We start from the raw sequence: 27,862 nt of genomic DNA, 5'->3' as shown, positions 1-27,862 counted from the left end.
AAAGGAATTTATTATTTATTGTCTCTAGCACTACCTGCTACCCCTTCTCCAATCCAGACCCTCACTGAAATACTTGGATATGAGTCAAGGACGGAATTCTAATCTCTGGAGGAGGGACTGACATGGAAACCAACACTTCCTCATAAATAAACACCTGATAGGTCGATTGCCAACGAATCCCAATCTGACAAACACAGTGTAGTTGTTGGAGAGTACCAGCGACAGGCGTACCGGATATTCCTTATCATGTGGTTGTGAAGCAGTCACAGTTTGCTAAGGTTTAGGCACCAAAACTACTTGGTTAGCTTTAAGAAAAGATCATGGTTTGAGTTAATATAAGTACATTTCTGGTATGATGTGATGTGAGTCAAGTACATTATGTAAGTTAAAATAAATCACCGCTGACTTACAGTTTCACACGGGACACGAACCTCCTCCATGTGACTCATATGACTTCTTCCTTTGCTCCCACCATAATTAGTTTGACCACTGAATGTCTCCACCTAAGAGTAAAAACAAATATGGGATGTAATAACTTAATTGCACAGTCAACGCCTGCAGAAGAGTGCTGCACCAACAATAGGTTGTTCTTAATGGCATACTACTCATCCATCTTATATAAAGCACTTAATATGAGCTCCTGACTGTGAATGTGTATTGAGATGAGAAAATAGCATATAAGTTACAATTTGAACAGCATATGCTATAAAAAGAATAAATTAAAGTAGAAAATGCTGTCATTGATTAATTGGACTGAGCAAATTCTATCAAGTACACCATAATTATCTGGATGCAAATGTGAGTCTGATTACTGTCCAGTGGTTAAGGCAGCTGCTTGCCACATGTGAGCATATAAAAATCATTGTTTCTTGTTGCATGGAAATACATTTAAAAACATGTAAAAGCAGGACCTCAAAATCTGATGCTTAGCTAATGAATTATTGGGGCATTCTTAGGGCTGCATGAGCCCTCTCTCAGATATAAAGGTCAGATAAGAGCATAGACTCTCTGAGCTCTGTTCTTGCTAAATTTCCATTCTGCTTCATCAATGAAAATAAATAAATAATGCCACTGAGATAAAAATCTCAATCCCTTAAGTATTTGCATTCAGATGCATAAGTGCCCAGACTCTACTTTCCATTTTCAACTAATCAGATGAAATGTTTGTGTTAAAAATAAGATATTGACCGACTCGTGTAGCTGAGAATGGGGTTGTTAGCTAGTTGATTTCAATGAAATGATGATATGGGGAGGACATGTCTCCTTGTCTTCTCATACAGTTACACTCATTGTGCTGGTTGTCCCATAACAGTTACCATGAGGAAGCATGTATAAGCAGAATATACTGTATAATCACAAATTGGTTGTCAAAATGAGTACAGAGCACTAATTCTAGAAAGACCGCAATACTGTTTAACTGCAATAGAATTTCGTCTTTCACTTCAGTACAGAAAAATTGCTCAAATGTATGAAGGGCTTGATTTCAGTCAACAGAATGTGATTGAAATAAAAGTCTGGGCATGGTTGATTTGGTTAAACAGCTAAAGATTATTTCATTATTTCATGAAACAAGAGAAGCTCTATCTCCGCCGCCAAATGCGTAGACCTTCACCATAACTGATTCATGTTGCTCTTCAAAAGATGAGACTCGTCACAATGTAATCCAAAGAATACACACTGACTGTAGTTCTTAATTAATCCTCAGTTCAGGGGCCTCATTTAAAAAACTGACTTATGATAAATTTTGATCTTAAACATGTATTAAGCCGAAACCTTGTATAAACAGTTATTTATAAAACCTTCCTTTGATGTGGAAATGATCTTATCTCTTAAGCGTAGTCTAGACCTGACATAAATCATTTTCCTGCTGTTTATGCAGGGTATTGCAGATTGGTAAGTATATGCATCCAAGCCTGTGGTGAACTTTGGAGCTTAATGAACAATATCTGTCTTCCCCAATGATTACCACGAGGTGCAGGTCCATTTGGGAGAGCTCAGTCATGTCAGGCCCCCGTCCTGTTGCCTTAATGCTGCTGTTACATATTGCTACTCTTTTTTTCCCATTATAGTTTAAGGTCAGACCACTTCTGTTTCATATCAGCCAAAGCTTTGTCTTTCTGCCCCTCCTCATTCTCTGCAGCAGCGACACACTCCCAACATGTGTGTTTGGCTTCATTTGTCAGCCCACTCTTTAGAATAATACGTGTTGCCTGACTTCAGTCTCCTCTAACATCGCTGTCATCTTGTCTTCCAAAAAGATTACTTTTCTCTTTTGGTTCATGGAGTTTCCTCACTAAATCCTCATTTGTGCTGGCAGTACATGAGAGCAAATCGCATAGCAGGTGAGATCAATTTATGTTGATTTGAGCTTTATAGATCAAAGGTGAATAAGTTACAAATGGGATTCTTAGAACCTGCTTAGACAGAGTGTTTTTATGCTCAGCATCTTTTATGAAGCGAACATAAACACACTGTCGGAAATGGTCTTAAGACAAAGTTCAAGCATAAATCTAATAACACTTTAATATGAGGCCCCTGGTCTTTGAGGCCTGTTGTGGCCCATACCATTTTCTGGTATTCTTTACAGTGATACCATCATGGCGTTCCTTCAGGTACTATTCCTATCCATCTGGGAGTGATGGAGAAGGCTCCATGGGGGATTGCAGAGATTAGGTGTCTTCCTAGATTAGGGCTGACAGGGCGCCACGGCTCATCCCCTCTCCCCTGGGTATTTACACAGCACTTGGCTTGCCCACAGGTGGCTAATATGCTGTTAGCTGGGCCCCCTTCATCCCCTATATGGCTTGTGTACATATGTGTGTGTGCGTGTATGTGTGTGTAGAGAAATAAGAGTGATAGATAGGAAAGTATAAGGGTGTTGAGAGGCTGCCGGATAATCAATCAAACAAACAGATAAAGAAGTGCACACACACAGATGTATTCACACTGCAATATCACTCAATGGAATGTACATACATACACAAATACACTTACACACTCTCACAAAAGCAGTCAGTGCTCCTCTACAGCTTCTACGCGCCGTGACTAAAGCCTCAGTGTGTTTCCCTTTTCTGAATAGTTGCAGATGGTGTGAAAGGCAACCAAGTCCAACAGCTGCTGTATAAAAGTCTGCAGATATGTTTTGTCCAGCGCAGGTATTGCCTGTCAACTTGTCTTGATAAGCTCACATTACTAACAAGGAGTTACTAATCACATGTTTGATCGAAGGTAAGGTACTATTTCCTGTTCTGTATATACAGTGTGATCAGTGACTGACAGAATGCTGCCTGCCTCTAGATTCTGGTGCCCAAAGAGTTGGGCCCAAGAGCTTTCAAAGCCCTGTTCGCATAATATGATGGATATGGTCATGACACTGTGCAGTGAGAGGTGGTCTTGGAGGTTGCTGTAAAGGTACCTGTTGAAGTTCCAGCCTAGTCAGACTTGTGTTTTAATAACAGTAAGTATGTGAAAACAGTTAAGGATTTGGTTTGGAAAATGCAGAAAACAGGACAGTGAGCACTTATTAAGGACATAAACAGTGTTTTTAGTACTATTTTTATTTTAAACATCTTTATTTTTGTGATGCAATATACATCTCAAAATATTTTTCTGAGTATGCAGAAACTTTGGTGAGAAAGGAGTCTGTCTGTCTGTCTGTCTGTGTTTCAAGATCTGAGCCAGCAGGAGGACAGTGAACATGTATTTTTTTACCACTCTGCAGATACCAAAGCACCACCACCATCTTCCTCACATGTTGAAGCTTTTGATACTAAAATCAAATATTCGTGTATGTGTGAGTTATGCAGTGAATTACTTGTTGCAGCAGAATCCTTGTTGCTGCTGAGATTTAGCTGATTGTGTCGTACACAGTATGGATCATTTTATAAGGAAAATACAACAAAAATCATCAGCCCAGCATTAACAAAGCATCTCTTTGGGCATCACAGTGCCTGGTCAGTAATTATGTGTGTACATTATATGCATCTGTGTATATGTGAACACGTGAATCTGCAGCAGACATGCAGCAGAAACAACCATGTGTTGTAATTTACCTCTCCGGTCCAATAATTGGTTTTTGGTGTTTTTCTGCCTCTTGTGGGTTTGATCATATAAGCAATTCATTTCTTCTTGTGTATTTATGCCAAGTACAAAGTATTGTTATTCATCGTCTTGGATAAGTGTAGCTTTTGGTTCACTTGCAGTTTTGATCCATTACAAAGTGAGCCTGTTATGACTGTAGAGAGGTTGAAAGCAAAAAGGAGGGAAAGCTGTAATGCCTGTGTGCATAGTAACACAAAGGGGAAAATGTGCCCCTGGGAATTTCATCAGGTGTTTCAAGCTTAGATACCACTAAACTGTGTCTCCTCTGATAGGGAAAAGTAAGGGTAAATTAGTGGGGGGAGCAACCTGTGTAAAAGTAGAGCACCACACCCACCTTTCAGGCAGCTTTTTACTTGTTGAGCATAATTCAAAAAAGAGCTAAAAGTCTCACAGCAGCAACAACTTTGGGGAAGCAACAGTCACTGATTTGGCCAATATGTTATACATGTGGGCAAACAGACACAGAATAAGGATGCTATCTACAAGCACTGTGTCTTTAGCCACAGCATTGAAAGCAATGATTATTTAATATTAAATTTGTGCTTGCCTCCATCACTTTCACTCTGTGGGAGGAATTTTTTTGAAGCACAATCCTCTGTCCATTATTCCTCAAAGAGAACAAGACATCAGAAGTGTCCAGTAAAATATGGATGACTTTTGAATGGATGACATTTTAATGGTAAGAATTTCATGGCAGAGAACGGCTGAGTGGTTCAGTGAGTGGGAGTTATTCGTGTGGGTTTGCATTGTTGTGGGATCAAGTCCAGTTTATAGCCGCTGTTGTGTTTCCATGAGCTCTTCCATGTCTTCTGTTGCTTTCCGCTAACTTCTTTGGAGGAAGCAGAACCCCAGGAACCTTATCAAAGCCCAAATGTTTGCCAGGCATTGGCCTCTGCTGAAGTGCCTGTGAACAAGAATCCCTCCCAGCCAATAAAAATTCTGAAGCCGATCCTGATATCCCTGCAGAGGCAATATATTCTGCTCAAATCAACAAAGAGAGCATCAACAAATTCTAATAAAACAAAGGCCTATCAGTTATAGTAAGGCCCTGCTTTGCACTGATGGTTTGTTTGTCTCATTGAATAACATAAATATCACACTGCTATGTGCGGCATTAGCGCACCGTATATAGGCTATTATGTATGCATGCCGCAATTTCCATAATTCCCTCTAACTGTCTGCTGTTATACTTGTTAATTAATTTAGAGTGAACAAGTTTATTATCTGGGCCTCCGTGACCAAAGGGCCATTAATTTCTTGATTGAAGCAGGAAAACATGTTCTCAAGCTGCAACAAAAAGAAAGTGTTTGAGCAAAGCTTGAGAAGGGGCCAATAATGGTTACACCTGTAATAGGGCAAACCACGAAAACAGCTTCAGGCTTTGTATTGACTGTTCAGAGAAAAAAAAAAAAAAAAAAAAGACGGACTGCTTTGTCTCAATCTGTCTCTATTTTTCCATGAACAGCCAATATTAAAGTTTTAACTGTGAGGAGTTTATTGAAAGCATAACTCTTTAAGCATTTATCCATCCAGAGAGCATGTATAGAGCGCCTGTGCTTGCACAAACAGTGTGGTTACTTCTCCAAAATCTACCAGTATTTCACATGTACTTCAAGCATGTGCATCAAACAAAAACCCTCAACAAGCATTGAGAGGCGTTCTGATTCAAAATGTAAACAATGATCCCCTTGACAGAGGTATAACTACATCAAGTGTGTCTATAGCTCGACTTTTAGTATAGTAATAGAACTGTGGCTTCTGTCTGAAATCACAGTCATAAGCCAACAAAACTGCCAATATGATTGCAAATTAAAACTGTAGTAGTCTGGGTTCACATCTTTGAATCCACCGACTTCACCCAGTGCACCGATCCATCTGTCATCATAACATGAAACAGCGGTTTCTCGGCTTAAAAAGCAGTCGATCCTGTGAGCACCACGGGGAAACACGATAAGCCAATCAACGCCATAATAACGACTAATGGTGAACAGGTATTTAGAAATTATTAACATGCTTGAAAGCGTAATGGTAAGAAGCCTGATCACTTCACCGATATGCATTCATAAACACCTTCCGCTTAGCACATCCGCTTAAGTATTGATTGGGCCAGGTTGTGTTGGAGTAACAGAAGAAATAAATGGCAATGTCTCTCATTGCCAGGATGGCATATCTAGAGAATAAAACAAGAGAGGGAAAAAGATAAATCATGCTTTCCTCCTCCCCCTGACCTACAGCTTTCCTGTTTGAAGGAGTGTAAAGTGAAAAGCCGCTGACACAGTCTCTGAAGGCCTGAAAAATATTGTTTTCATATTGGTGGATAAAGAAACGTAACACTTAAAAGTAGCTCTAATCCCAAATGTGCACCCAGACCCAAATACACACAAACACCAACCAAACACGGGCCGTGTCTGCTCATCGGGGACAAATTCCAGCGCTTGTTCAACTTCAAAATAAGATACGTCTACATGCGGAGTTTCACAGTTTGCTTTTTGTTTTGTTAGTATACACACTTCCCTGGCATTTACAACCCACAAACCCTTGCTCCCCATGTGGTTATTGTACACTCAGCTTGCACAGTTGCCACCGCCGCACGCTACAACACATCAACAGATGGGAGCATTCCAGTCTTGTCGAGTAAGTTGCTGCTTGTTTCAGATACATCGGGCCAAGCGTTATTTATTTATTTATTATTTATTTATTTATTTGGCTTTGACAGATCAGCTTGAAACCTTTATTGCATGGCGGTGACACCTTGCGAGCAGATGTGCTTGGGATGTAAATGAGGGAAATGGAGAGGGGTCTAGTGTGTTTCGGTAGTGCCAGTGGTGCACTTGGCTGGGAATGATGTTCTAACGACGCACCTAGATAATCATAGGAAGAGCGATGATGGTAATAACCATTACTGGGCTGTGTGATAGGCCCCATGGTGATACTTGTTTACAGTTATTAGTCAGCGCAACACCCTGTGCGGCATGACGCACATTAATAATGCGTATGTGCATGTCACACGAGGAGAGAGATGAAGTGTTATGGGTTAAATGTCTGCACCTGGATGCCATTTTTGGATTACAACGTCTGACTGTTTATGTGCCAGTATTATTGTTTTCACATGTGCATGTGTGCACTGATTTGTGAGTCTTTTTTATAATGGTATCCTTAATGTGTGTGTGTGTGTGTGAGAGCATTTAGGTCTGTCTGCATATGTGTGTGTGCTTAAGTGTGTCTTTGCAGCTCTGTTTCTGCTCAGTATCCATCTGCAGCGAAGCCATCCATCAATCTGTCGACTCCCCAGCCCACCATATCACCTTTCCTCTTCCCTCTTGCATTCCTCCCATCCTTCCCTTTTATCTCACACCTCTCTCTCTCTCTCTCTCTCTCTCTCTCTCTCTCTCTCACACACACACACACACACACACACACACACACACACACCCTACTTCATCCCTGTCACCTACTCACAGTCCCATTTTAGGTATTACCGTACCATGGCAGCCATTGGGCAAAAAACATTCATGTGTGTTAAGTGTTTTTTCAGGAATGAAAAAGAGAATAGTTCTTTCCCTTTTTGCTTCTGTCTGTACTTTCATTTTTTTTTTCATGTTTTAAGAGTCCAAGACTGAATCTTGCTCTGCACACAGAAAACTTTTACTTCAAGCAGGGAAAAGAAAATTTCAAAGTTGCAGTCACAGGATTCCCTGCTTAACACACACACACACACACACACACACACACACACACACACACACACACATCAAGGCCTTTTCATCTGGCTAAGGCCATTTCCTCCACTCCTAGGGGCACCCACTGGAAGGAACTAGCTGAGGTCAGTGTAATTGTAGCGCTCTTGATCAATGCTCATTTGCTTCTATGGCTGCTGTCGCTCACTCGCCCTCTCACCATACCAAACTCCAGCCAGCCATGCATCATTCATAAGGAGTGTAAAGAGAAGCTCAGCAACTCTGGGGCCATCTAACCTCTGGGCCAAGGCTGGCCCCCCAGTGCCCTCTGTTAGTTATGTTCTATCCTGCCTGTCTGCAAACATGACAAGGTGTTCAGTTGCCGGGTAGAAGTGTCATCTGCTTGAACAGAATTTGAGTCAAAAGGCAAGTATGAAGTGACTAATGTGAATTACTGTGTCTATTTTAACACTTGTTCTAATTATATCCACTCAGAAACCTCTTCTTAACGCAGTTACTCACGTAACCCAGAGCGATGTGTGTACTGTAAATGTCATTACTTGGTTAAAACCTGGCTGAGTCCATCGTGTAAGCATTAAGAAATGTGGTTAACGGTTCAGCTCAAACAAAATACAATAGAACTACACACGCCAGCTAAATTAGTAAATGCAGAAGGGAACAGTACTCACAGATGCTGTCGTTAACTTGGAAGTGGTTCTAAACAGTTAAGCGGCATTGTTTAGCTACTGTGTACACAAGTGTCCGCAAAGTTGTGTTTTTACGTTCAGTTCACTGTCGTCACGAACATTTGCTCCTCTATGACTGCAACACAATTTGGTGAGGCCACCTTGGCAGAAAATAGCTTAACCGACGTGCTCTCTCAGGCCTACGTCTAACCAGTGCCTCCATCTCCATCTGTCTGTCAGTCTGTCTGTCTCTCTCTCTCTGGGTATGTGTGGGTGGGTATGTTTATGTTGGTGGTTGGCCGGGGTATAAATAGTTTTAGGATTTTTTTTCCTTAATAGGTATTTAAATATGTTTTCATATTTGTTGTGCGTGAAGCTAATGGAGCTTACTTTGTATGAAATGTGTTATATAAATAATTTTTACTTGTCGAGAGACCGTGCCATAACATTTCTACTGAGCTTTTCAGAAGTCACATTTTGTAGATTTGAGTGGCACAAACCAAATGCTACAGAGCCATTTGTACCAGCATATATTTTTAATGTTTATTGTGGACCTTTACAGTGTAAAAAAAATAAGTAAATTGTGTTATTGAGACACACAATTCATCACATTACCTTCTCTGACTCCCACAGTGTTACGCATACATTTGGAAACGAGCACAAATTAAGAAAACACTTGTAACTTGAATGCAAAGGAATTCATAATTTTTATTTAAAGTAAAGCTTTGACTGCCATATTCCTCCTCAAGGCGGTGTTTTACATTTTGATGTTGGAGGAGTAAGAAGTGCATTCATGTTTGGATAAGCAGCTCTTTCCCTAGCATTAGAGTAGTTGACTTTTTAGTCAAACATGACTAGTGTATTTGTGAAAGTAGGGAGATACATTTGTAGTATATGAAAGGTTAAAGTCAACAACATAGCCCAAATATGACCATAGCTAGTTTAGATTTCTAACAGTATGTGCATGTACTGTTTAATGTAACTATTGTCAACAATTATGCATGATCTGTACTCTTTACTAATGTGATTGCCAGCACCTGATCTCTGTGCGCAAATGTGCACACTGACTGTAGAATGAATGTAACCCAAAATGGAAGGAAAAAAAGATTCATTCCACGCCTCCTGCATCAAGAAAACAAATCCTCTCCTTTTGATCTGTGCATCCCAAGGCCATGAAAGTCAGGGCTGCAAATTAATATCTCATTAGCCATGGTACCACTACACAGGAAACCACAATTTTGGCCATGTTACTTTTTTCTTTCTTTCTCACCTCACCCAGAAGACAACACATAAAAGTGCAAGCAGGCAAGGAGATGGGTAATCAGGGAGGCATTATGCAAATAACTTCCTCTGCTGCTGTGCTGGAGCCACGTGTATTTAAACTTTCCTGCTGTTCCCTCGTTTCGGCCTCCACTGGTGCCCGTTCATTAGTTAGGCAAGGCCGGCAAATGAGGTAATGCGGGAAGGCGGTATCTGCAACATCAGTTGACTCTTTTTTTTTTGAATGTGGCTATGCTATGGTCAGGATAACAAGGCGTAGCTGTGAGGCGCAGTGTGACCACATCTTTTAAGGCTGTGATGCTTCCTCTCCCCGGCAGATGCAGAGCTGGTATGAAAGGTGGTGACAGTTTGTTTGTGTGTGGGTGGGTGTTTGTGTGTGTGCATCTGCCAGGCAAAAAAAAAAAATGGGGGGGAGAGATCATAAAAGAAAAAAAAACATTCTCATAAATACGGTGCACAAAACAATAAAGTTGCCATGTGCACAAAGGCCGCGTGGCTCTGACTGTACCTCCGACTCTTCCCTGTGTCTCCCCCTTGCCTTCTCCATCGCCTCATCTCTTCTTTGATCACTGCCCTTTCTTTTTACAGGCCTCACTCCTTCTCCAACTACACACAAACACACACACACACACCCTCTGTGCGTGTGTTTCCTCCTCCCTCCTTTCTTTCCTTCCCTCCCTGGGTATCACCTAGACTTTGATCTGCATCACAGGCTTTCACATCCCTTTTCCTTTGCTGTTTCCCTGTCTTCCTCTCCCATCCATCTGACGAGCCTATACAGTACCTGTGTTCCTCTGGGTTTCTTCCATTGCTTTCTTTTGTTTCCTCGTACTAACACATCCTCAGATACATACTTAAGCCAACCAAGATCACCTGGTATTATCTTGCTCATTATATCCTCAAAACAAAGACTTGAAACCAAACTTGAAATAATTACAGAATGTCCCCTGACATCGAAAAAGTCTGTATTGAATAAACAACACTATCAAACACCAGCGGTTAATTGAAGACTTGAAAGAGATAAAGATTTAAGAGGGAGAGAGAGAGAGAGAAGGACAATGACGAATGGCAAGAGTATCATGGGCCCCTGTATCTTCCATCAGTCCTCTTGCCTCCCATCTCATTCGAAGAAGGCAGTAGCCATGGTAACAAGGACAAAGAAGGGCAGAGTGAGAAGTAAGAATAAAAGAGAAGAGTGCGCAAGAGAGAGGCAGGAAGGGAAAGGCAGTGGAAGAGGCGTATAGAGCATTATAGATGGAGACAAACGTAAGATAGAGAAAAGAGGACGAAGACAGCGTCGGAGAGGGGAGGCGTGAACAAGCGGAGGCAGGACACAGACAGGTCATCTCCTTCGAGGTCTGACCTCGAGCCAACGGCAGGTCCTTCCTGCTGCGTGAAGATGTGAGCCCCGCGAGGACGGTGACATTTACAGGCCTCACGTCTCAAGGGAAGCAATTTCACAGACAACGTGTACTGCTGCAAGAACTTCCATTTAGCAAATTTGGCCCTCCGGGATCATAAAACCTCAGGGCCATTTACTACCTTCTCCCAGCCTTTGTTTTTCCACAGATTTCAATCTGTGCTCATCACCACGACCTGTCCTTGTTGTGACAGGTCAGTTCTTTCTCTCTGTGTTTGCTGCAAACTCTTACAGAGTTGCTTATAGATACTGAATCACAGTGATTGCAGATCCTTTAGCATCCTTTTCCTCATGCACATGCACCAGCACAGTCCATTCCTCAGAGTGAGACAGTTGTAATACTGCCAAGTGTTTGTGTGCATGGCAGTCTCAGTGGGATTGTCTTCTCCTAGTGTTTTCCCCATAGGCACAACCTTGGGAGGTACAATCTGTTAGAAAGCCTACAACACACACAAACACATTCAAGCTGGTTCTGACAGTGGCAGCCCACAGCCAAACACTACAGTGTAGTAAACACTGCCTAGACAATGCAGCAAAGTTGAGAAAATACTGTAATCCAAGCCATGTGGCAGCTTGCTAGTGCTGGAATTTTCAAAGCACTTGTGGTACTGAAGTTGCTGGTTCAGTTCTACTCACAGAAGGTCTATTGACAACCTGAAGGGTCGAAATGGGCTTTTGTACAGATGTTAACATTGCTTTTACTTAGAGGAACATTGAGTTTATACTCAAACACTGTGGTAGTAACAAAATGCATCATATCTGTTGAGTCAGCAGAACATAGTATCACAATGACACAGAACGATCTGGCAAAGCATAGAGTGAAGGACTGGAGTTGATATACTGCAGACAACGGGTGTAGTTGATGAATGGATTGGCAGCAGGTGTGCAGGTGAGTGTGCAGGAGGAGGAAACTAGGTCACCACGCCCTGATTGACACAGACACACCCATACACAAACAGGACACACAAGGGAGGGGAAAACAGCAGAAACCCTTGGGATGAGGGAGAAATCCTGCTCAATACTAACAATATCCATCATCAAGTAAAGCCAGAATTGGATGAGAAATCTGATCTTGTGCCTGAAAGACAGTAAGATGGGCAGACGCTGCTCACTAATAAAAACCCAACCCAAGAGTTTTTCTTGCTGTTTTGTTGGAATAGGTTTCACAGCTGTTGATAGATACACACACGCGGTTGTTGCAAGGTTTTATAAGAGGACATTTCGTTTTGCCAACAGTTCCTCAGCATGCTCCAGTGAAAGGGTCAGTGGTGAACAGGTTACACAGGTAGCGTTGAGTAGCATCCATGCACGTGTGTCTGTGTGCACACACACAATTCTCATACCAAACCTTCATTTGGCTTTTGCAGTAAATACAGATTTAAGTCTTTGTCTTATATCTTCAAACTTAATATAAATGTAATAAATGTAAATGCTATACTTCTTTTTATCTTGTCCGCAGTCAAGTTTTTAAAACGGTGTTTATGTATGTACTTTATTGAATCATCCATGTTTATTCTGAATAACCTTTGGCCAACACAATACAGCACATTTAGTGGCAGAACAACAACTTCAAAATTCATAAAAAGACCACCACAGAGCAGTGAAATTTTAGATTTTCCCATGTGGAAAAATCCAGCCACCAAAATCATTGTCCAACTAATTGGTCAACAAATGTGTGCTGTGAGAAGCAATTATCCCTAAACTGACTTGGAGGTAATTAACACATTGTTTCTCCTCGGGTGACTGTCTTATTTTGGGTCTGCATCCAAACACAGTATGTTGACATACTAAAAACTGGTTTATGACAGGATTTGGAAACGGTTCTTCACCAAACAGCTGTCCTGAGACAATGAGTCTCTCACAGTGTAAACAGTATAAAATCTGGTGGAGACACATTGAGGCCACCTCATCTATTTCTTTCTTTTTTGTTATTGGTTTATGAATCAGGATTAAGTTATCCATGTGCAGACCGAATGTTCAGAGAAGGGAGAATACAATTTTGGTCATCATTTACAAGTGGCATTAAATGATTAAGTACAAGCTCATGGTGATACTTAGATACTCTCTGCCAGTATATCAGGTACAAGAATGGGGAGCAACCTTGACCTCTCCCACTCAACTCTCACCCCCTCATCCCACCTGAAGTCTAAAACAAGACCTATGGCCCAGGTCGAACTGGGTCAGAGCTAAGCACGGTAATTAAACTTCCTGTTTCTAGTTAGTTTCAAAAGTTTGAAAGTATAGGGAAATCTCATACAGGGTGAAGTGTGCAGAGTTAGCTTTAACAAGCTATTGTCGCTCAGATCAGAGAGGCCAAATTTAAGGTGAACTCTCATTAGGGAGAAGGAGAACTAGGCCGGGCTGACATCACCTGCCGTACATTTCCGTCTACCCTCATGTTGGAATATGCTGCTGGATCCTTGCCTGAGGTTTTACTCTAATCTAAACTGTCTCTTGGACACACACACACAGTCTTTTCCGTCTGATCTGCACTTGCACCTTTGAGCTCTGAAAATGTGTAAATTCATAGGGACGATTGCTCTCCACAAACCAGAAAGGAAACTAAAAGTGACAATCAAGGTGCACTGCAGTAAAAAGAGAAAAATAGTGTTTTGATGATGTGCCTTGTCTCTTTTCTTTCCAGATTTGCACATTAACGCTTTTGTTACGCAGTTAGCCTCAAGTTTTGACAAGTGTCATTGTCACCTGAAGTTTCCAGATTCAGCTCTTCGCTCACATGGTAAAACCAAGAACTCTCCTTTCATTCAGTAACCTCTGTCACAGAGTATTTGAGCAAAGCAAATTTCCTCTAACTGCTTCAGCGGGAATGCTATTTAGCTAACAGTCGAGGGATGGTTACTGAATTGCTTTCAATTATGAATGTGTGGAAATTACGCCTGTGAGGTAGTTCAGGAGGTCAACTCGAATCTCCCACCACACTGACAAGGCTTACTCTTCCCACTGCAGAACACATCCAACGTACCCCTTTGATTATGGCAGAGAGCCGTGAGTGCTGCCCACTCTCTTGCTGCCATGCTGCTGCTCTTGCATTGGCTGTTCATAACAGGATTCAAAGCCGCTGCTCCACCCTAGCATCCGTCTGCAGACTCTGAGTCTACCTTCCCTTAGGTTGGAAATTATTATCGTCACTCCCTGTTCGCTGCTGTGTTGAGCTCTGCGTTTTCTTTTGTGGGCTGACGAGGTCACGAGCCTCGAGGCCAAATATCTGCACTGTAAATATTCTATATTAAAATAATCAGTTCGTGTGAGCTGGCTGACTAATCTGTATGAATGTTAAGCAGAGTGTTGCTGATGTCTGACTGTGCAAACAGTAAAACTGCATGTAAGGCTATATGCTCTGCCTTTAGTAGACTTATTTTGATGAGAAACAGTTCATTTAGAGACCTGGAGCTGAGTTCACAGTCTGATTTGCTCATGTTTTGTCCTCTACCTTTACGGGCTTCCTTCCTCTCACGTTGTCCCTCTATCTCTCCCTCCTTTTTTCCCCCCATAAAACGGTTTGATTGACCCGACCCAGGAGTTCACAAACATGCCCATGAAACTGGCCATCTGTTCCGGGCAAAGCTTGTGAGAAAAATAAATAAATAAACTGTAGTGTGTGTGTGTGTGTGTGTGTGTGTGTGTGTGTGTGTGTATGTATGTGTGCGCACTTGTTTGTGCTTGTGAGTGTGTGACTGAGGAGAGGGAAAAAAGTGATAGCTTTTGCAACATGCGCATGCATGTGAACATGCTTAAAATGCAGCAAACATAATGTGGTTTGCTCTCTAAGAAATTGGTTTGGTTGAACTCAGACATCAGGGCGTGGACCCATTTTCAATCAAGATTCTTTGTGTCTACAACTTCAGACACTATAAATCAATCCACATAAATAAACTCTGTCAAAATAGACCTTGTCAAATAAATGTGCATTGTATAAATAGCACACATTAATAGCAACAAAACAGCGAAGCTCAGAGTCCATTCTCATATTATTCACTGGCAGGGCTCCGTTTTTGACAGCCGTTCTAATTTGCAATGGTTCACATAGTGACAGGTTCCATCTAGCTGCCACTTTCTTGAACCTCTGTGACCCAGAAAGTCCAAATACATGTAAGTCTGGCAGCAAAGTACAGGAAGCAGATTAAGACAAGTGGCACCCACAACCACACACACACACACACAGACAGACAGGTTGCACCAGAACATGCCCAGGCAGGCAGTCCAGGATGATGCTTGAAGGGCCTGTCAGCCGCTTGCTTGCCAGTTCACTCCTGCCCTCCCTCATTCCCAGGTCTTAATCCTCTCCTCCTCATTTTGATGTAGCAGGACTTTGGGCTCTTCCTATAATTGGACCACACTGGCTGTGGGCAAGGTGTGTGTGCCCACGCATAACTGTGTGTGTATGTGTGCGCATGTGTGTCTGAATCCAAGTTTCATTGCATGTGATTGTGTGTGTGTGTGTGCGCGCACGCCTGTAGGCACACATTCAAAGACGACCTTGTGAGGTTACAAGCCACTGCAAGAAACAGTAAAACACTGCATTCAACCGGACTTTGCATTGGACATTTTTGATGTTCACTGTTTTGGATTATTCCATGTATTTTTTTAAATTAGGCCACTTTATTTTTCTGCTGTGCATTAACAATACAATACAATATTAAGGAATAAGTGCATACAGTATCTGCACTTATTATTTAAGTTAGCCAGTAAAGTAAATTCATGTATTCAGGCTGCTGAATTAAATAGTCATACAAAATACAGTATCCTGACCAATCCTTTTTGATTTTCCTTATTAGATATTTTTATTTCTATATTTGGGTTGTAGAGTTTTTAATGAGTATTGCACACGGATAAAGTCATATTTTCATCGGTTGCTCAGCATTGTGATTGCTGCTTGACTCACAGCTGACTGGCAACAGTTAATTATATTACAGAGGCCACGTGGGGTTTTCATGGAAGCAAAAAAACACACCGAAAAAATGTTGGGTGCATTTCCTTTCTCGTGAGAAATTTGCAAAGTATGTTTACTTGCTTTACTTGTTTTGCGGCTCCATATCGCTACCATCGGTCAAAAACTTCACAGGATACCTTTCAGACATGTGTACGGGGCGACAGTAACCTGACAGGTTTCACTTGACTCTGCTGATGCGCTGTGTCAATGCTGTTTGCTGATGCAGCTTCCATTAACATCCCCACACCGTATTTATGCACTAAGCTTTGGTATTGTTGACTTAACTAAGATTTAATGTTCACAAATGTTTGTTATGGGAGGAGTAATTGCCCCTGCAGAATCCTCAATGCTGCTTCCTTTGAGAGCCTTTCCCAGCATCTCTTAACTCTATAACCACTTGCTTTAAATTCCTCCACATACAGTAAGTGTCTGTGGCTGAAATATATTCAGCATATCCTAAGCACAGCTCCATCTTGTTATATTTGCAGATGAACCAGCGTTTTCTCTTGTCCTCGATGAGCTTGCTCAAGCAGCTCTGTCTCTGATGCGTGTCTGCGTCGTCCTATTGTCTCGTGTCTGTGTTTGGATCCATGTCTGCGTTGTTCAAGGTCTGTTTATGTCTGCGCGCCAGTGCATAGTTACCTGAAAGATTTGGCTGGGGAACAAAGCTGAACTTCCTCGCTGTGGTCTCCTGTGGGGACAAACATGTCAAGGTGCTAGAATTTTTTAATCACAACTCAAACCACATTAAAAGGTATGGGTGTCTCTCAGCAATCTGAAATGTTTGTACTTGTCTGTTGGGCCACTTGAAGCAACAAAGCTAAATCCTGGATGACACAGCTCAACGAAACAGACTTATATTAGAAATACAACACCGAGCAGTGCTCTGATAGAAATTCAAAACACGAGTCGAAACTCTGCCGTCACCGAGGTGACACAGCGGCGGCTTAGAGAAAGAGGTGGAGACATCTTCAAGTAGGTTTATATTTCTATCTATATATATAGACATATCTATATTTCTCTCTATATACGGATATATGAGTAGATACATCGACTGATACAATATACACCCACACACACATAAACAGTATATACTGTCTATATAAATATATCTGTGTGTGTGTGTATGTGTGACCAAATATGTAAACCAAATATGTCACTCCTCTGACAGGCTTTTAGAGATACATAACCAAGTGCCTTGATGGACAAGAATGTTCTGTCAATCTGACACACATCTGTGCTTTTGTCACCACAGAGACGCATGCTCAGACAGATACAGTCACACACACCGACACTCACTGGTTCACACCCTTTGGAAGTCTCCCAGAGGCGCAGTCAGTCAGTCAGTGTCAATCTGGAAGTGCCATTCACAACGTGCAAAGAAAACCAAGTCAGCTGCTTGAGATCCTCAATCCTCCCACTGCTCTCTCAAAGCCCGTAACGACATATTTAAGAGCAAAGGCTTCCTGTGAAGCCCCATCAAATTCTTCGTGAATGTAGATGACAATGACAGCTCATTGGACATTTCAGGCAGCTGGAACGTTGAGTAATGGACATCTACTTAAACAGATACATTTAGTGAAAAGGACCTAAAGGATGAATGTGGCTTAGTACAACTCAGATGTTACTTTTGCGTTTTCGGTCCATCGTTCTCGTTAGTAACAGATTGTTAGTTGGTCACTTCACAAACAGCTGAGAGGATAAAACGGAGCAGAGAAAACAGACACATTCATCATGCGAAGCTAAAATTACAGTGAGTGAAAATGGATGTTTTTTTGTGATGACAGGTTCCCAAAACTGTTAACAGTGTGAGCGTGTTTACAGTCTTTGATTTACACGAAATTTTGCCATATGAGCAGAAAGAAACCAACGACCCAACAAAAGTAAACTTTTTCACTGAACCGAACCCATATGTAGATGCAACCATACCCATTACTCATTTCTCTGGAACCTCAAATCTAAGAGCAGCTGCTTCCAACAGATGTGAAGGCAGCATTTTCTCCAATGTGAAATTCAGAAAGTTTGCATTAATTTTCCCATTGAGGGCTCTTTATGAATAACCATGAGTGACCACCTGGTACAAGGTGTTGCCCTAGTCATTCTATATGCAGCTGATGTTAGTGATTTTGCACTTATGTGAAGATGACTGAGTGATGTGACATGTTGTAGTATTGCGAGTTCTCATCTCCATACCTCTCATGCCTGTAGCAGGTGATTGCCTTTCTCACTCCTCCCTCTCTCCTTCTCTCTTGTTCTGTCTCTCTCTACATTTATGTCTTGTTGTCAGTGGAAACCTCTCCAGGGAGATGTATTGCTTTAGGCGGTACAAGAGACTATGTATTATACTCTCTATCTCTTTCTTACTCTCCCTCCCACTATTTCTCCTTGTTTGTGGCTGTCACGTTTTTACTTGATGTGAACGGTTGATATCAGGCAGACGGACTTTATAGGACAACTCAGGTTTAATACAACTTATTGTCTTATTTCTGTAGTTTGAGCATTATTTTGGTAATAATAGCGCTGTGTTCAACTGTACTTAATTACTAAGCTGTGTGGACATGGTGACATCCCATCAACAGAGTCTGATGGGGCATGAAATGAGAGGCCAGGTTTTGAAACAGGTTCAGCCAGATTATCATTCTGAACTTCTTTATTTGAAAGTAAAACTTAAAGTGACTGCACCAAAATGTTGGCAATGATTCCTCATTGCACTGGGAAAATACAGTACAAGTGCACTCAGTTGAACCAAGAAGTCAATTTTATTTTATTTGTTTCAAACCTGTTTATGTTCCCAGCCATATTTAATTTAAGTAAAGTTACAGAGTTCTCAGATCTCAGTAATTAACTTTGTGAGTACACTGTTAATACCAATAGAAATGATGGCCAAAATCAGTTCTAATTAATCTGAATTATACTTTAAAATGTATGACACAGAACCTTACCTTCACAGTTGGTTTGGTACATCGCTGGGGGAATTTCAGACATATTGTATGCTGACTTGTTGCAGTGGATTTTCAGGTTTTCTATTGGTATGTTTCTGTAAAACCAACACCAGAGTGGAACAATTGAAGAACTATTTTACATAGTATACTCAGTGTCACTCTGCTTGTGAGCCTGCTGAGTTAATGATAATGTTCACCATGACACACTCATATTGGAATGCAACCCTTCAATCACTGTTCACTGAGCTCCAACCAAGCCTTTGAATGAAATAGCAAATAAAGAGCATCTAGCATCTTTAAATCCCCACTCAAAACAAATGTTGCCTGCAGATAAAGACAAATTAACCTCGTAACATTCGGTGTAGTGCTCTTAGCTGCACTAGTCAACAAGATGACATTCATCTTACATTTACAACTTACATTTTAGAAATTTAGCTGATGCTCTTATGTAAACAAAGCATGAGAGTAGCAGGAGAATAAATCATCAGTTGAAGGTCCAGTGTGTATTGAATGGGATCTATTGGCAGAAATGGAATGTAGTATACACAAGTATGTGTCCATTAGCGTCACCTACAAATAAGAATCATTGTGGTTTTCTTTTCACCTTAGACTGAGCTTTTTGTATCTACAGAGGGAGCGGGTCCTCGTCCATGTTTCACCGCCATGTTAGCCCAGAACAGATAAACCAAACACTGTCTCTAGAGAGCATCTGTGACACAGCCTTGAAAGAGGAGAGTGAGCAGAGGGGTGCTGAGTTGGTTGCAATACATAACCTCATACATAATCTCATTGCTAGATGCCACGAAATCCTACACACTGATCCTTTAAAATATCATCACTGTAAATGACATTCTTAAGATTTAGCTGCAAGACATACAGTGTTCAATAACAATAGAAGACATGAGCGTAGGGAAAAGTTAAAGAAGAGCTAAAGGCAAAAAAAAAAGCAAATGTATGAAGGAGCGACCGACAATATTGTCAAAGATTTTCCCTGGAGATTTTCCCACATCCACTAAAACAGCTGGTATGGCACTGTGTTATGCTTAACATCTATGAGTGTTTTGGGATTTTGGCTAGTAAGCCAAACATTAAATTGGTGAGTACTTGTGAAAAATGTGAAAAACAATGTGACAATGACTAGGGGTTTTTTTATTTGATTGAACGACATAATGTCAAAATTATGGCAAATACCAACACATCAGTCAAGATACAAATAAACAAGAAGTGATGCCAATCAAGCAGGCGATCAACATGTGTGACTACTTATCCTATGATGTAGAAAATAATGTAACTAGTCTACAACTGCATAATATGTGGCAGTGTGTCTCTGATATTTGAGGAAGTAGGTTGTCTTGACATCTGTGTACGTTTTGTTTAAATGCATCTAGCACACAAAAATCTATTGATCACAGACCACAAAAAAAAGCTTTCCACCATTGCTTTTTGTTTTGTTTTTTGTTGTTGATGGTTTCCAAGTACTTTTTTGTCTTGTTTTTCTGTTTCACTGGTCTATCCTTCCAACACATTTATTAAATTAACATGTTTCTAAATGAGTCTAGTCTTTTCTGGCCTAACAAACTGCTGTAATGGTCTTTTGTGAGAACATGTAGGGCAGTGAGTTTACGTGAGGACAGGAGGGTGGGGTTGAGTTGTTTGACATTTGTTTGTTTTGTTTATGTGATCCTCGTGGATGATGGATGGACAGAACTACCAGGATGAGACGACCTGAAAAAAGAAGCTGCTGTGAGAAATCAGGCCTTTTCGGACTGTTGAGCCGAACTGTTTGTGAACCACAAGTTTGAACAGCAAGTCAAACTGGTTTCCTGTAAACATGACGGCTGTTGTCCTAGATAGGTGTGGACAGCCGTCATCACTCTGGTAGACCTCTGAGCTCTCGCTCCATCCATCCTTCCGCCGCCCCTCACCCCCGCCCTCCCTTGTTCTTTCACGTGGCTACTGTACTGCAAGGTGGTGAGAGATTTACAGACTGATGCGGGTCAGGGAAGAAATGCATCTGGGAAGGAGAAGAGGAGGGCAAGACATGATTAAACTGTTGGTTGATAGGGATCTGGAACCAGGAAACGTGCAGGTATGCACTGTAGCATTTCTGCTGCGATAAGACAAACAGTTTCAAAATGTAAAACAAGGCAGACGAAGGCCAGATTGTGGATAGGATAGGAGACTTGGAAAAAGGCGGAATTGTTTGGGTTTCAGGTAGCAGTGAAATATCCGCCAACATACTTTGTGCACTGAAGGTCCTGAACAGTATTAACAAATACTGCAAGAAAAAAAAAAAAAGGTTCCATCCAGACGTAAACATATTTCACTGGATAAGTAAAAGGTTTGTGCTGGAGGAAGTCAGAGGATCACCAGTCAGTAGGATTCATTCTTGCGCTATCATGAATGTGTGTACCAAATGTCAAGGCAATCCATCTGATAGTTGCTAAGGCAAGTCACTGCAAACCAAGAATGTCAACCTCACAGTGGCACAAGAGGAAAAGTCAGGGCATCGTGAGAGTCAGTGCACCTTGTTGTCTGGGAACCGTGAATGTACAGAATTATGTGCCAATCCATCCAGTCGATTTTGAGATATTTAACCAACAAGTGAAGACTTTGATCTGTTGGTGGCGCTAAAAGAAAAGTAAAGGGATAACAAAAGTTTTTAGGATTCATCCTCGGGGAAGAATTGAGATATTTCAGTCTGAAGCAAATTAGTAGATTAACACACTGATATTGCCTCCCTGTGGCCATGCTGCTAGCATTGCTAAAAATCATGAATTTTGACTTAATATGAGAATTTTTATTTCCTTCATGCATAACCTATAACCTGATTTTTATTTTTGCTTGTTTGTTTCTTGGGAAAAAAAAAGGCTTCAAGACACAAAAGCAATGACTGAACTGAACAGAGCCGCTGGACAGAGCATTACTGATATAAGGGACATTTTCACTCTTAGGTTTTGTTGGTGCAAACACAGTGAACACACTCATATTGAAGAACCACTTTGTAACTGATCGCCCTACTTCATGAGTCCTCTCGTGTCCTTCCACAATACTCTATCCTTACATTATTTAACTTTAGGATTTATGATATCATTTTGACAGCAGTTAGGCTTAGGTGAGTCTTTGGAAAATCATGTTCCATTTTGTTAATAAACAATTTGCATCAACTGCTCATTGCCAGCTCCTGTGCTCACACAAAGACTGATAATGGCCCACTGTAGTTTCTTTACCTTGGCCATGAGTTGAGTCACAGTGAGTTTTTGTGGTGAGGTGTCCTTTGCTGTTGTGTTTACCTTCTCTCTGCCTGTTGTCTTTGCTGTTCCAGCCCCCTGGCATGTGCACAAAGTGCTGTGTTCTTGTTTCATCTGAAAACTGCTGCGGCCGAACTTCCTATTGCCTTTACTCTACCGTCCTCTCATGGCATATATCCATTAACATCAGGAGCTCTGAGGTTCAAGGTGAGGATATTCTGGGTGAATTCCACCTCCGGTACCTCCTGTATAGCATAATGTGGGTACTTTGCATATACAGTGCAAATGACTGGACATATTTGTGTTTGTGGAGGACGTGGTAACTGCTGTTGTGCTTTTAATCACAGCTATGGATTTCCTCAGAAACACATAAAGTGTCTCAAATGACTAAAAACATGAGAGCAATGTGAAAAATCTTACTATTCTCCTCATTTTGAGCATAAACCAGCCCATCCACACTGCTTCGCCTATCTTTCTCCTATCAGTGTGTTACAGACTGTGCAGACATATAGCAGTGCACAGTCAACATTAGATAGAATCAAACCTGCTCAGACATGCAGATGTCTCTGTACTTAAATAGCTCCCTACTCATGCAAAAACATCTTAACAATGCCTCAGTGTCTGATGCTCTCTCTCGCTGCTTCTTTGCTGTTATCGGTTTGATCACATTGTGCTGGATCAACCTTTGTATCTGTCCTTTAGCTCTGCCTTGTGATCATTGCCCTATTCACTTCCATGCTATTTTCAGCCTAGTTTTAGCACAGGGGTAGTGAATTCTGAGGGTTTGATATGATTGGTGCAAAGATGTAAAATCTGCTGGTTTTGCTCTGTGTGTTTTTCTTCAAGCTAAAATGTAGAAAATAGTTCAGTTAATATATGTATTTGTATTTTGTTATTAGCATTACTGAGTGTTGTTAAATGCTATGATTTCGAGTCGGTTCTGCTGCTCTGCTGTCTGTTGAAACCGGAGCCATCACATACAAAGTGACGTACCTTCGCGTTGAAAAAGTTGCATGGTCTCACAGTAATCTGGTGTGTAATATCATCACTTCAGCAAATGGCAATAAATCAAAGATGTTATCTGGTTGATCGATGACGTCTCCCTTCAGCTACATAGAAACTGTAGCCATTTACAAAACACAACATGAGGCAACATCTCAAGTAAGACAACTCATGTTTTGGCATCTTTGCTATAGTTAGAACATCTCATTTCCTCTCACCAGGATGTGGATTTCAGCTTTATTGTCCAACCCCTGCACTCACATGGTGAATCAGATAATCACTCATTCAAGAACAGCTATCTCACATGCTTTTTCTTCTAAATGAATGTATTTTACTGGTATTGAAGCCCATTATCATCATTCATTCAGTGTCTTCTTTTTGCAGCATGTCTCTGTTTGCCTCCATCAACAAGCCAAAGATAGAGATGAGGACATTTTAAAAAGTGACTGGTTTCCTGCACAATCGAGCCCCTGTTGTATGGCAGTGGTTTTCTTTTTCTTTTTCTTTTCTTTTCTTTTTTTTTTTTTTTTTTGGTTGTCATTAGAAAACTGAATAGCCTTTTGTAGTAGCTCACTCACTGTTACCTCTCTTCAAGCTTTTCTTTAATGCTCTCAGGTCAACTCAGGTAAGGGACGTTAAAACTCTTTTCTTAGTGACCTACATGTATTTCCATCCAGTTTTTATTCCCCCAGCAACCAGCTGGTACTTCTCACAACCATAACTCAAGGTGGAAAAATCCTGCCTTTACATGCTGGGGTATTTTCTTTAGTCAGTTAGTGAGCATAATTACTCTTAAAATTGAGAGTAATAGCTGCATTCATGGTGTAAATACACTGGAGTCTTCAGCATGCACATACCTGAGAAATCTGAATCTTTGTTTCGTGTGCTTTACTCAGTTTAATATACGCCTTTATATTTGAGCTGGTGAGCTAACTGTTGAGGCCAGATTAAACAGGTTTTCTGAGTTCGTTTACGTTTCTATTTTAAACCCTTTGTGTACAATGCCCTGGGGAGGTTTGGACCATATTCAAATGCTCCTCTACCTGACCGTGTAATTATTTAGGTCTTATATGAGTAATGAATCCGCTTGGTATTTAAATTGGCCCTGTGGCGGCATTCCAGAATCACTGTCGCCAACCAAAACAAGTAAATTGTTCCTGGGAGTAACGCTTAATCCAAGAGACGCTGCGCAAGATCTCTATCTGTGCCTCTCATAAGAAAGGAGGCAGTCGGTCTAAGGTTGCACCTACAGCTCACTGAAAGTAAGGAATTACAGGAAAGCGCGCACAGGCTGTCTGACTGTGTAGTCATCAGCATAATCTTTTCTGACACATTCATATTCTACAACCACCTGTCATTAGGCACTTGTTTTTTGCATCTACAGATGCTCACATCATACGTTTATGTGAAGACTGCAGTGGGAATAATGCAGCATCTGACCTGGTAATAGTGTTTAATAAACTCAGAGTGAGATTGATATACAGATGTAATTCAGGGTGACATCTAAGTACTGATTGTTTTTTTGGGTATATTTTAAGTTAACAAAAAAGTTTGAAGTATATCATGAATGTATTTCTCTATGCTCTATGCTACAGGAAAACATATTCAAAGGAATGTTTTGGGACCTGAAACAAGGTCATGGGCCAGTGAAAAATTGAGAAATTCTGCGTAATTTATTTTCAAGCTCTTTCCAAAAAAAAAAAAAAAAAAGCAAAGGAGGAGACAGAAACACATAGCAATCTCCAGCTAACATGCAGCCATGTAGCACTTTCTCCATTACCAAACTGTAAGTAAGGCACTGAATTCTGTGGCCGGTGAAATGTGTGACCAGCATTTCAACAGTTACAGAATAGGATGTAAACACTAGCAGGAACATACTGTATTTACTAGAGCCTGTCAGTGCCAGTGTGCTGATGTCAGCCAAAGAGACCGCATCATCCCACTGTGTGACTAAAGACATCTGATAATAAGACAGCTCCGACTAATGACTGGAATACGCTGATATTTGTCCTGATGTTACGCTGACTCAGATAAGTCTCAAATTGGTTGATTGTGGTTGTGGGGAGCAGGCCAGCAGTATTGCAATGCACAGAAAAAAGAGATGCCTGTCAGAGAGACAGACATCTCTTACCGGACACATTAAGGGTGTATTTCCCAACAATCAGATAAACAGAGGTGGGTTGCACAACCAGTAACACACCAACCTATTTTCCACTGTAGGAAAAGTGGAACATAATCACAAAGAAAGCTCAAAGAAAGAAGTGTATGCCCTGTAAGACTGGGCTGAACTCCTTCCTGGAATACAGCTGGATGACCCAGTGATAAGCAACCATGGCATAAACCTTCTAGTGTAACACTGCATGTGACAGATACTGTCTTTACGTTTCTAAAGGCACATTAGGAAAGTGCTTAAGCTGGACCCATTCTGCCTACACTTCTGTCAGGATCAGGGACAGGTTTTTGAACGCAAAACTCTTTTTCAATGCTCCGCAGACAATGTTGCTTTCAGCAAGAGTGAGGACACACCAGCTGGTGGTGTTGCCAATTCAAAAGGGAGCAGGGCTTAAGCTGCCAGTGGGGATACATAAATTAGCATCCTGAAAGACACCACCTAAATTTACTTTCCTACTGGGACAGTAAAACTCAACAGGGGTCACTGTTCTCTAAATGAGCAACCTCAAATGTGGACCCCACCAACTGCAATACACACACCACAGGGGCGGCCTCATTGGCAGGAAATAATTGCTTGATTTGAATGAAGCGTCTCATAGGTGAGTTTAGGGTTCACTGTCAATCAATAAAGTCTGTTGGCTAATGAGGACTTCCTCTAATTTAGCTGAACAATCCAAATATATTGTGCTTAGCAGCCTATTTTCTTCTGATTTCCACTGGGGTTTGTATGATTAGACGTGAACGCTGGAACAAAGAGGTCGAGTGGCCAAAATTTAAAAGTGCAAAAGATCAAGTGATACATCACAAGAGGTGCAGTGATTCTGACACTAATGGATACTGTGATGATACAAGTTGCGTAAGATATATGATGTAGGGAGCGAGGGTGTGAATGATTGTTGCAGAATGAGCATACGTTTGGAATTCCTGAGTCGGAATACGACTATTAGCACATTTTTAGATCATTATGTCTATGATGCAAAACAGCACATGTCTAACCCCCAAAACAACATATTTTCAACATGATTTTCTGGCAGGTTTGTTGTGAGGGGCAGGAGAGATAGTGATAATGGCCAGTAAAAACATTTTGCAGTTTTTTCTTGACGATGACGATGTTCTCGTCAGAGGGCCAAATCAAACAGAAGAGGTAGTGAACCTGGACCTTGGCAGGCACCCCCACCACTCCTCCCTACGCCGTCCCTCCCTTCCCTCCCTGTCTGATATATTGCTCTCGCAGTTGGACACAAGAGAGTGTGGGGAGGGTCCTGCAGCTCCAGATAACTCCAGACAACGCTGACATCCTCACCTCCCCTCATGTCAGGGAGTCAAAGCCATATCTTATCCTGTGGACTAAATTCGTGTTTAAGCTTAAACAAGCAGGAATTGGCCACAGTGCTCTGTGTGACTCCATGTTTAAACAAGGATCGATTGATAGGGATCAAAGGGAAGTACCTCAGATGCAGATGGGAGTTTTAGGCTCCGAGCAAAGGAACAAACTTGCTTCAGCCCTAAAGTAATTCAGTTATTCATTATGCAGCATTTCTTTGGAAGCTACTGTGTTTTCTCGTGCAGCGTAATGAAGAAGCAAGGCGTAACACGGCCACTCCAAAAACTTACCGCAATATTTGAACACCTTAATCTCACTTACATCGGCGACGGTTGTACATGCACAGGTTATACAAACGCACATTGAGCTCCCCTTGTAATCTACTCTCTCTGTCTTATCTCTGGTGCTGCGGCCCTCGTTATTCTACTGCAACCTTAGCATTTGACAAAACACAAGAGGCTATGAAAATAATATGCCTTTCACTTGGGGCAGTAAATATCTTCTCTGTCCTGTAAGGTAGTCTGCCGGGCAATGTTTGTTCTGTTATGAGATCTGACCATGTGTGTACATGTTTCTGTATGAGAGAGTATGTGTGTGTGCACGGACGGTGAGGGAGTACATGTGTATACATGGGCGACTCTATGTCTGTGTGTGTGTGGGTGTGATAAAGAGAACCTTTTATCGCTGCATATCAGCAAGGATCTAGCACACGACCCATGCCACTCCTGAATACAGTACTTGTTCCAAGGTGGTTTGACTTTCTTTTTGGGCACAGCTGGATTCACAAAACACAGCAGCTTGGATGTGATCCACTCTCCACATTGGGTTCAGTCTCTTTGTGAGCCTGCTGTGAAAACCACGATAGCCATACCAAGTCCTGGTTTATACCTGGAGCTGATAATATCACCTCGGAAGTTCCACTGTTCCCCCGGGATGCTCAGTGGAAATTTTACCGTACTTTACAGAGAAAAAGATTAAAATTGAGTGGAATTGATACTGTATGAGCATAATGTTCTGCTGGGTATTAGCCATGACCTAAATTCAAAAACCTTAAC

This window comes from Chaetodon auriga, chromosome 3, assembly GCF_051107435.1.
Source record: "Chaetodon auriga isolate fChaAug3 chromosome 3, fChaAug3.hap1, whole genome shotgun sequence".
Classification (NCBI taxonomy): Eukaryota; Metazoa; Chordata; class Actinopteri; order Chaetodontiformes; family Chaetodontidae; genus Chaetodon; species Chaetodon auriga.
This window is presented reverse-complemented; position numbering follows the sequence as displayed.